Here is a 10,372-nt window from a genome sequence, read left to right on the forward strand (position 1 = left end):
GGCGATCGCGCGACCGTTCGTAAGTTTTCAACAGGGCGGCCCTGGTTTTCAAGTTCGAATTCTTCTAACGTTCGCTGTCACAGCTGCTGTCACATTATTCGTCCACATTATTCATAGCCAGCAAAGAGACTAGTAGGAGAGGACCTGGGACGAGGTTGGATAACCACTCAAATGATCTTTAATTTGAATTTTAATTTGAAGCTATCCAGTAGCCCTAAGTTGGTGATATCTTTCCTTTGACAGGTTGTGGTGCAGTGGTAAACAATACATTGAGAAGCCCTGGTTTTCCAAATGTCTACCCACCCGATGTGGATTGTGTATACAGGGTTTCTATTCCGCAAGGCATGGCGCTGAAAATCACCTTTGATTACTTTGATTTAGAGAGCAGTTGGGGAATATGGTAGGCATTAGACTGATAAACACAAGTTATGCGCTTAGAGAAACCCGTAACCTGAAAACCTAAACCTGTCGATCTGTTGATAACTGTATTTTCTCTTTTTGGAATCGTCAAGCTCTAATCACATCTAAGAAAATCTTCTTTCGACCTCGTGTTTTTAGGATTAATAGTGATATGAATGATATCATCGTAGCTAAAAATCAATGCAGAAAAGCAGAGAGAAAATGGAGAATTCTCAGATGTCAGTCTGACCTCATTCTGTGAAAGAGAAGGAGAAACTATGTGACCTTTCTTAAGAACAACAAAGCTCGGCAAGACCTATTATAATGATCTCAATACTAGCAAAGTAATGATCTCAAACATCTATTGAAAGTAAGCAAGAATCTCTTGAAGACTACCAGCACATCCGTTTTGCCACCGCATAAGGATAAAGAAGATTAGTAACTTTCTCATAAGAAAAATTGCCATTATACGCCCCTATCTTGATAATCATTTACCACAAGCCTGGAGAGGTGGCTCCACTGCATCCAAAATTGATCTGCCAATTTCCAAGTTTAATTTAGGTGCGCGACTTGATCTGTGAATCCAGGTAGAACACGTCTTCCGTAGTTACATGCAGACCCGATTCCTTCAAAATTAGACATCGGATTACCTGGATATTCTTTTTCCCCAAGTAACCAGACTCATCAGCTATTCTTTGGAGCATGGTGCCTTTCCATCGTTGTGGAAATACAGTTCCCGTTCTTTACATACATATCCGATACATATTTCATTCAAAGTAACATGAGAACAAAAATACAAAAGTAGCACCCTGAAAAGGAAGTTAAAGAGGTTGACCCCATATTAAATAAGAGTCTAAAAGGGAGAAAAGTTTTAAAGAAAAGAGAGAATTATGAGATACAGATATACGATTTAAGAGAAGCTTTCTTATCCTTTCCTGGCATGGAGACTGTATTTTAAAACTATCACCGTCGGAAACTTAAAATTTGTTCCCAACTCACACCAATGTGCGGAAGCCAAATAGCTACAGCATCACATTAACCATAATTCTTATTCCTCAAGCTAAATTCTCATTATCGTACGTTGCATAGCACGCGCGGACATCGCTTTCCCGAAAGTAAAAAAAAATGAGGGGTAAAATGGGGTAAAATGAGCGCATCGTCGGCCTCAGGTCTGTTAGTCAGATGACTATTTCAAGCTACCGACGTAAAATTAGGACTCTTTAAAAAAAGGGTAAGACAGCCTTTTACCTTACCTGTTCTTTTGGCTTTGAGAGGCTTAGGCCCATATTTGGAGTTTAGGATACGGCACGGCGCTGGTTTGCCTCCTATTTAGGCGGCAGAACTCAGCAAGTTCAATTGACAGCCCACTCTTCACAGAGATCAGGTGTCAGAGTGTAGATCAGTAGTACGAAAATGTACTTCTTAAAAAAGCTCATCAAATCCCTATTGACGCGGGTAAGGGCCAGGATCTGAGAAACGAAGATTTCAATATAATCCTTCGGTAATTTAGTTACTCATGTAAAAATCTTAAGGTAAATTATAAGTTTGATAAACTAGAGTTAAGATATGACACTCCTTGCAGCTACGATTATCTGGAGATTGCAAATGAAAACAACGTGACAGTTGATATATACTGTGGCTGGGAGTCTGGTAGAGGTATTGATGTAGGTGGAACCGAAGCAATTTTGACCTTCCGATCCGATGATTATAATGGACGCGAAAGAGGATTTTTTCTGTCCTTCACAGCGGTACAACCTTGTAAGTGTAACAAGAGCCTTTTTAAAACTGTCATGTTGAATAGGGCATAAATTACAGTTGGCTGCACCTTAATTTCAGGCAAAGGTTAGCATTGTTGACAAGGTCTTTTTCCTACTGAAAGCCAATATGGCCTACCCTTTTACTTTCGTTTCTCTTAAGTTTTGTAGAGGAGTGGACACATCGTTGGTGGGGTGTTTTAAATTTCGGTGTAGGATGTCAAATAAAAAGAGTAAATTTATTTAAAGACCTATGCTTGTTTTTCTATGCAATTGTGAAACTGAATTGCAACTTTTTCATGCTCTTGTTTTCTATTTCATTATCTTTTGCCTTTTACAGCCCTGCCAAACATTACTATGCCAGTTCCAGGCACCGTTTTGCGGGCATTCTCAGGTCGCTTAATAAGCGTGTGTGCAGCGATTGGTACCCCTCCCGTATTCACGGCAGTGGTATGGAACGCTACCGTTCTGGCTAATAAAACCAACACCGTGGACGCCCGTTTGTATGAAGAGGGAAACTATTACTGCGTAGCAACTAACAACTACGGAACGGACAGAAGAGTTATTCCTGTTGTTATCATCGGTGAGGACTTGAGCTGTAAGAAGAAAATCCATTTCTTCCCACCTCAACAACTCAAACGGAGTATTTTTAGCGATCGACGGAGATGAAACAGCCGCGAAAGCTGCACCCAGGACCTTCAGCCGCTTCTAGAAGAAATCTTGCGTTAAGATTTACAATATATGAAAAAAAGGGAATGAATTTTTTGCCCTGAATTGATTAACTTTTTGTTCAAGTAAAAGTAAGAACTCCTATCCTTAATCGAATCATCGAAACAAGTGACTTCTAATAAAACTGTTCTCATTCTTCATATCTTAGTGCATGTAAGGATTTACAAATAAATAAGAATAATCCGAGGCGGTTCTGAGCTGGTACATCCCAAATCTCACCCAGCAGGTTAACGGCAGTTGCTTTTCTGCGTGTAATGTCCTGAAATGTCTACTGATGTGGTTCGCAAAATCATTTTCGTTTTGCTCTAGGGTTGCAAGGAAGTGCTATTGCTAGTATAGACCCCTCTTACCTAGTTAAAATTCCGTAAAATATCTGCATTCAATAACCAATGAGTACCTCAATCTACACATTTGTTACAAATGTAGCATTGAAATCCAAGTTTTTTCTTCTTTTGCAGGTTGTGGCTCTGTTATTAACAATACTCTGGAAAGTCCCTATTATCCAATGGACTATCCTAGCAGTATTGACTGTGTTTACAAGGTTCCTATTCAAGATTTTTTTCTACAGAATCCTGGGAATAGAGAATGGTAAATACATGTAGAGTGATCTTGAAATTCCGCTTAAAGGCTTGCCTATGCACAAAGAACTTTTATTCCTCTTACACGCTCACCTGGTAATAAGTTCACCTCCCTCTTGCACCATTCCCTTCTCGTCTTCACTTTTGGAGCCATAAGTCTTACTGTAGTTTTCGTTTTGTTGATGCTCGAGTTAGATAATATCCTATATACACCTGTATCATATTATATCATTTCACATATCAATTCATGTCTTAGATTTAAAAAACATGAAAAAAATCCTTTGAAAGTAGGGTTTAAGAAGCCAGCGAATTAAACTTTAGAAAATGTGAAAATTCTTGCAGCTTCGATTATCTGGAGATTGCAGATGAACAGGCTGTGGGAATTGGCAAATACTGTGGCTGGCATTCCGGTAAGGAAACCAGTGTAGGTGGAAACAAAGCGATACTGACGTTCCATTCTGATGATTATTTCGAAGCGAGAGGATTTCTTCTGTCCTTTACACCGGTTCAACCTTGTAAGTGTATTAGACAGGGCATAAAATATTCCATAAAAAATAAAAACGGCCAAAAATTAATAATAATATAAAATATAATACAATAAAGTATCTAAGAAAAATACACTTGGCTGCTGCTTAACCCTGACATGTTTGCGTTGGGAGTCTTATTTGTACTTTAAGCCCACGTGGCCTTTTCTTGCTTTCTTTCTCTTATGTGGAAAAGGACTTATCGTTGCCCGTTGGAAGGTGTTTTAAGTTTAGGAGCCGGGAGGATCTTATAGAGACTTAGAGATCTTAGAGTATGCAAGTTGCCGTGAGCAATTGTAGTTTGAAACAAATTGATTTTTTATTGATTTTTTTGTCATTTATTTTTTGGCTTTTTTAGCCCTGCCAAACATAACTTTGCCAATTCCAGGCACAGTTGTGCGCACAGCCGCAGGTCACTGGATGAGAATTTGCGAAGCCACAGGAACTCCTCCGGTATACACAGCAATAGTGTGGAACTCTACAGTTCTATTCAATAGAAGTAACTCCGTATACACAAGATTTTATGAGGATGGAAACTACTATTGCGTAGCCACCAACAACTATGGAACAGACACAAGAGTAATTCCTGTGGTTATCATAGGTAAGAACTTCGGCTATTAGTATTTATTCCGTGCTATCAGAAGAGGAGAAAAATAGCTAACCTCATGCCGTCATTTTCGCCCACTTCGTTGCTATACTGACAAATTTATATGGATTAAATAGGGAATAGTACGGGAAGAGTGCACGCATTTAGGCATCCTGCTAATGAAAAGTTACAACTTATAAACTTTTTGGGTGCACCAAATTGCCGTCTGTCTTCTTTACTACGCTTCCAGATACTACTTTACATCGTTATGTTGGTGTGCCTGCAATATTGATATTCCAGTAATTGCCCGATGAGTGTGCTTGCCCTTAGGCCATACGAAACAGAGCTGTAGCAAAAAAACGATGTATAGCCTCTGAAGCCTGGAAAGAAAAGAAATGAAATGAAATGAAATGAAAACTCTACAGCTAACAGGGGACACACAGACTATATACATTTATAATAAGTACCGCTTATAAAAAAAACTATGTACATACTTTATATTTTCCTAGCTCTAAAATTATTAAGACCTATCACAAACACAATACTTTTCTACAGTCGAAGTATATTTCCATTATATTATGATATTCTAGTTACTATAGTTTTCCTCGATAGGGTGTGGCTCGGTTATTAATAACACACTGAAAAGTCCCAATTATCCAATGGATTACCCAGGCAATATGGACTGTGTTTACAGGGTTTCTATTCGACAAGACATGGCACTTAAAATCATCTTTGAGGATTTTCATCTAGAGAATCCTTCGTCTCAAGATGGCTGGTAAATATAAAAACGTATATAAAAATTCAATTTTGCCCACAGAGGCTTGGAAAAATTGTTAGTCAGTTGTTGATCAATCACTGAAAATCAAAGCATTCAGACTCTAGCACGCTTGGACCTTTACTTTTGCAAGTTACACACAATTGTAGTTTACCGACATCATGATTTTCCAGGAAATCTCTCCTGTGTGTGTGTGTGTGAGTGTATGTGTGTGTTTGTGTGTGTGTGTGTGTGGGTGGGGAGGGGGGGGGGGGGTGGGGGAGGTGGAACCACACGGCTCCTTGAAAATTCGTTAAACAGGCAAGGCTCAATGGCAGATGTTGAAATCCTATTGGCTAGGATTATTGCTAGTTTTCCGATATTGGCAATAGCTCAGTGGGTTGAAACTGGATTTAAAGAAACCTGCATTTGCTCTCCTGAAAACGCCAGGAAACTTACGCCTGCTTTGTAGCCTACTTTAAATGTATTCCATAAAAATTGTGTTATTTTCTTTTCTTTTAAGCTACGACTATTTAAGGATTACAGATGAGAACTCCAATGAAATTGGGAAGTACTGTGCACTACTCACAGGAAGCGAAGTATTTGTAGGTGGGAAGCAAGCAGTGTTAAGATTTCATTCGGATCGTTCTCGCCAAAGAAGAGGATATGTACTCATGTTTACTGCCGTTATGCCAAGTACGTAACCGTCATGCACAATGTAGTTCATCTAGGCCCATGCAAACATCGATCGAACTTCACGTGTGACGAACTAGATGGTAATGAGCAAAAACTTTCTCGTTATTATAGGGTTCGTCGCATGTGAAGTTCGACGTTTGACTGTGGCCTTAGAATCGGATCACCCTGAAACCAAATCCCGAGTGGGCGCTCACTGGCACCTGAAAGGTCAGGCCGTAAATATGGCTCGCTTTAATATTGTGCACTGTCGGTCATTTATGCCACATTGGAATTCCTGCACTTCATTTGCTGTGACCTAACGGATTTAATGCTTGTTGATAATGATACTCTCGTTGAGTTAGAATCTGCTTTAACGAACTTAAAAAACAAGCTTCTAATTAGCCATTCTTCTGCATAGCCTCGCCCAAGATAATTCTGGCAGACCATGGTCCTGTTGTTCGCGCATTTGCTGGTGCTCACTTTTGGATATCAGCGACTGGAACTCCTCCCATATTTATTACTTTGATAAAGGACTCAACGATACTTGAAACAAAGACCCAGGACTTAGAATTTGTATTGCTTGATGAAGGAAACTACAGCTGTCTAGCGGTTAATAACTATGGAGATCTCACGAAAGTTGATTTCCGGGTCGTTTTTATTGGTAGGTATTAGCTCTGACACCCGAGTATATGTAGTTTACTTTGAATTCTCTTTTTTCACTGACTTGGTTAACTCAGCCAGCCACTTATCTTAATAATAAACGTTTGGCAGCCGTGGTCACGATGTATTCGCCGTTATAAGATCTCTTTTCTCCCCTATGCCAAGCAGTTGCTGTTGTAGACACAACTGGAATGACAACATTAGTTCGGTAAAAACGGTTATAAAATAATAATAAAAAAAAACATTTATTTTTTCAATTTTCCACAGTTTTTCTGGTTAGATTGCAGGGCATACTGTAGTTCGTCATGGACCGAATTTTATGGGAATATGTTTAAGTGCAAGAATATAACTTCACTCACTTACGTTCTAAAGAAATGTGCTCCAACGATCGCCCAAGTTATGTAAGTTATTTCACATCAAAATAATGTTGTTTTCCTTTTGTCTTCTCGTAAATTATAATAATTCCCATTTCCGAATCACAAGCAGGCTTGCACAAATTAAAGCAAGAGCACCTATATGGCGCAAATTCAATCTTAACCACACACTTGAGTTCTGTCTGTCAACATAAACCGGAAATTTAAACCCTTCCTGAGCACCGATGAAACAAACAATAACCACAGGTTGGTTTTTCATACTTCTGTAATTCTGGTGAGGCGTTAGAGGAAAATCTGTGAGACAAGTCGATTGAGAAGTTAGGCGATATGGTGCTGAAACAGAAATTGCTGGAAAACAAAAATCATCATCTTAGCTTAGTGAGTTTCTCCATAAAGCATGAGCTTCAAAGGCGGCCCAACAAAGATGCATTGCATGACGATGGAACAAGTGTTATAAACGCCATCGGAGAAGAGAGAGAAAGAGAAGGAAAAGGTAGTTGATTAGTAAGAGAAGACCTGTTTTCATTTGTAAGAAAGGAAAATCATTCTCCGTCGGAAAGGGTTAAAAGACAACTAACAAAAAAGGAAGGGCCGGCAAAGGCAAAAAGGAGCTGGAAGATGGACAAACCAAGCGGACGGTTACTCGGGGGAGGACGAAATAGCATACCAGTTGCTAGGAAAGTGATCCAGCATTTGCCTTTGCTTTTGTATTGGAGGCGCACAAGAAGGCGTGTATGGCGATTCCACAATGAATGTGAGTACCGATGGTATTGTTCAGGAAGAGTTTATTGATTCCGAGATCAGCGCGTTAATTGATAGGACAGAAAGATTTCTTCAAGTTGAAGGGATTAAATTTAAAGGGGAATGATGAACATTTCCCAAAGAAACCTCTTGCGCATGGAGGAAAGCAAACTGATGCGATGGGTCACTTTGGGACTGAAGTGCGTGCTTGGAATGTTAGTTTGTCCTTTTTAAACGCGGGCGTTGCATTTTCGGAAATGTGACTGCAAGATAAGTGGTTGTTCTTCTCTTAGGACTTATTACGTCCCCAGGAGGCAGGTAACAATACTACTCACGGCATAACAACGGCTAAAGAGCTTTTAAGGCCAGAAGAGATCGATCGACACGATGAAAAGAAATGCAGAGAGTGCTTTGACTGTTTCACCCCCAACAATAGACCACTTGCACTAAGAGGTCACGTGACCAATGCTTCCTTTAAACAATGAGTTGGAATCTTGCTGATGTCAAAAATTGACGGAGCGCATAAAAATTATCTTACACCCGAAATTTGAAAGGAAGCGCATTTAATGGATATATATTAGGCACGTTGATTTTGAACAAAGTAGTATGATTTGTATTGGCCGCCATGTTTGAGGGCATACTCTTGCCCTCCAACATGGCGGCCAAAACTCCTTTTTGCTTGTATCTTGTTAAACGTTTGATAGTTACGCTCAGATGTGCTGAAAACAATACCACATCATCTTTTCAACAATTTCCTTGAAAGTTTAAGGGCAAAATTTCTGTTCAGAAAGAGGTAATTCATAGTTTTAAAAAACACGTTTTGGTCACGTGACCAGCTACGAACTTACTCATTTTAAGAAAATGGTGCGGGTTTGAAAAACTAAATCACAGATATGACCCACCAATGGTTTTTTGAAGGCAAAATCATCTAACTTCCATTTTCATAAAAATGATGTCACATGACCTCTTAGTGCAAAGGGCCTCAGTATTTGACCCACTAGGCCACCTGGCAGAGCATTGACAAGAAAATTAGCCTTGTTATTGTTGGGACCTAGGGGAGAGATTTGTTAGTATTAATAGATTATTTCCCAAAATGGATGAAAGTAGTACAACATGTGAAAAATAGTACGTGCTTGATTTGGTGTAACCGATGGCCTGAGAACGGATAATGGTCCTAACCTTGTACTAGGAGATAGAGAATTACCTTGAGGGTTAGGTGCCATGCATCACTACACTTTACGTGATGTTTTGCCATGGTGCCATGCATCACTACACTTTACGTGATGTTTTGCCCAGCGGCTTTGATGTTTTTCATACAACTGTAAGTTACCCGAGCTTAAAGAAGCAAAGGAAGAGGATCAGAAGAAGGTAGTGTTTCAAGATGTCAGATACAGAGATTAAGGAAGGAACAAGTTGCCGGGAATGATTGTGCTGATAAGCGAAACCATTCGAAAGAACGATTCAATGGCGTAAAACGACAAAAACAAAAATAAAAAAAAAACACACACAAAAAACAAGTTGTCAGCATCAGACGCGACGAAAGTGAACCTTATATAGCCACCGCTCGTCAATGTGACCAGGTTGTTATGCAGTCCACACTAATCCTGGCAGCGACTGCGTTACAGGTGACGTCTCAGAATTACCTGATCAAATTTCAAGTCCAAAACAACTCGATCCCAACCCACAAACACAGGAGCCTACGGAAAGTGTGCCCAATTCCTCTCTGGTAAGGGTGTTAATGTCGGCCCCCTAAATTAGTGTTAACACTGATCATGACGTTGTTGATGTTGATACCTATAAAGAAGTAAGGTGGTAGGTTTATAGTATTTAGTATAAGATTATATTACTTCATTGGCTGTTTTATTACCTGTGATTCGTTAAGTTTGTTTCTAATGAGAAGGAGGGATTGTGGCATACTGGTTACCAGAGAGACTAGAACATATGATTGTGAACTTTACTGTGTGTAGTTGGCTTAGTGTCTGACTTAGGGTCACCTAGTAGATCCTAAAACAGTACAGGCCTTCTATGCAAGAGGTCCCGAGTTCGGTTCCCAGCTGTGATATTAAACCTTTGCTTCGACTCTTTTCCTTCCGTTTAGCTTCAATATTAAAGACATGAAAGTTGAAATAACTCTTCCATATATATGATAAAAATATTAGCTAATCTTGGTTCATTTTTTGCAGCGACTTGTCCTCCAACAACATTGGGCATTTGGCAAAAAGTGTGTTTTCATCACTCGAAAATCTTGAAGTACTGTAAGTTTTTTTTATAACTGATACACTTCGATACATTGCACTGTTTCATAGTGACAATGGCTCTAGTTTTATCCTCCTTTCATAGCCATTCTCCTCCTCTACGTGACGAAACAACACAACTGCAAAGGAAACTACTCTAGTCTGGACTCTCTAGTTCAAAGTGACCGAGGTGCAGCACAACGTTGTAGTAGTTTTTTTTCGACAAAACCTTCAAATAATAGCCTGAATTTCAGACGATTACTCCGAGTCGTTTTTACTTCCTCAGTAAGGTCTGAAACGACCGGCCATTAATGCCATCCAGTGACGTCACTACTCCTTTGCTTTAATTCATGCAAGAAAAACA

This window comes from Porites lutea, chromosome 3 (assembly GCF_958299795.1).
Source record: "Porites lutea chromosome 3, jaPorLute2.1, whole genome shotgun sequence".
Lineage (NCBI taxonomy): Eukaryota > Metazoa > Cnidaria > Anthozoa > Scleractinia > Poritidae > Porites > Porites lutea.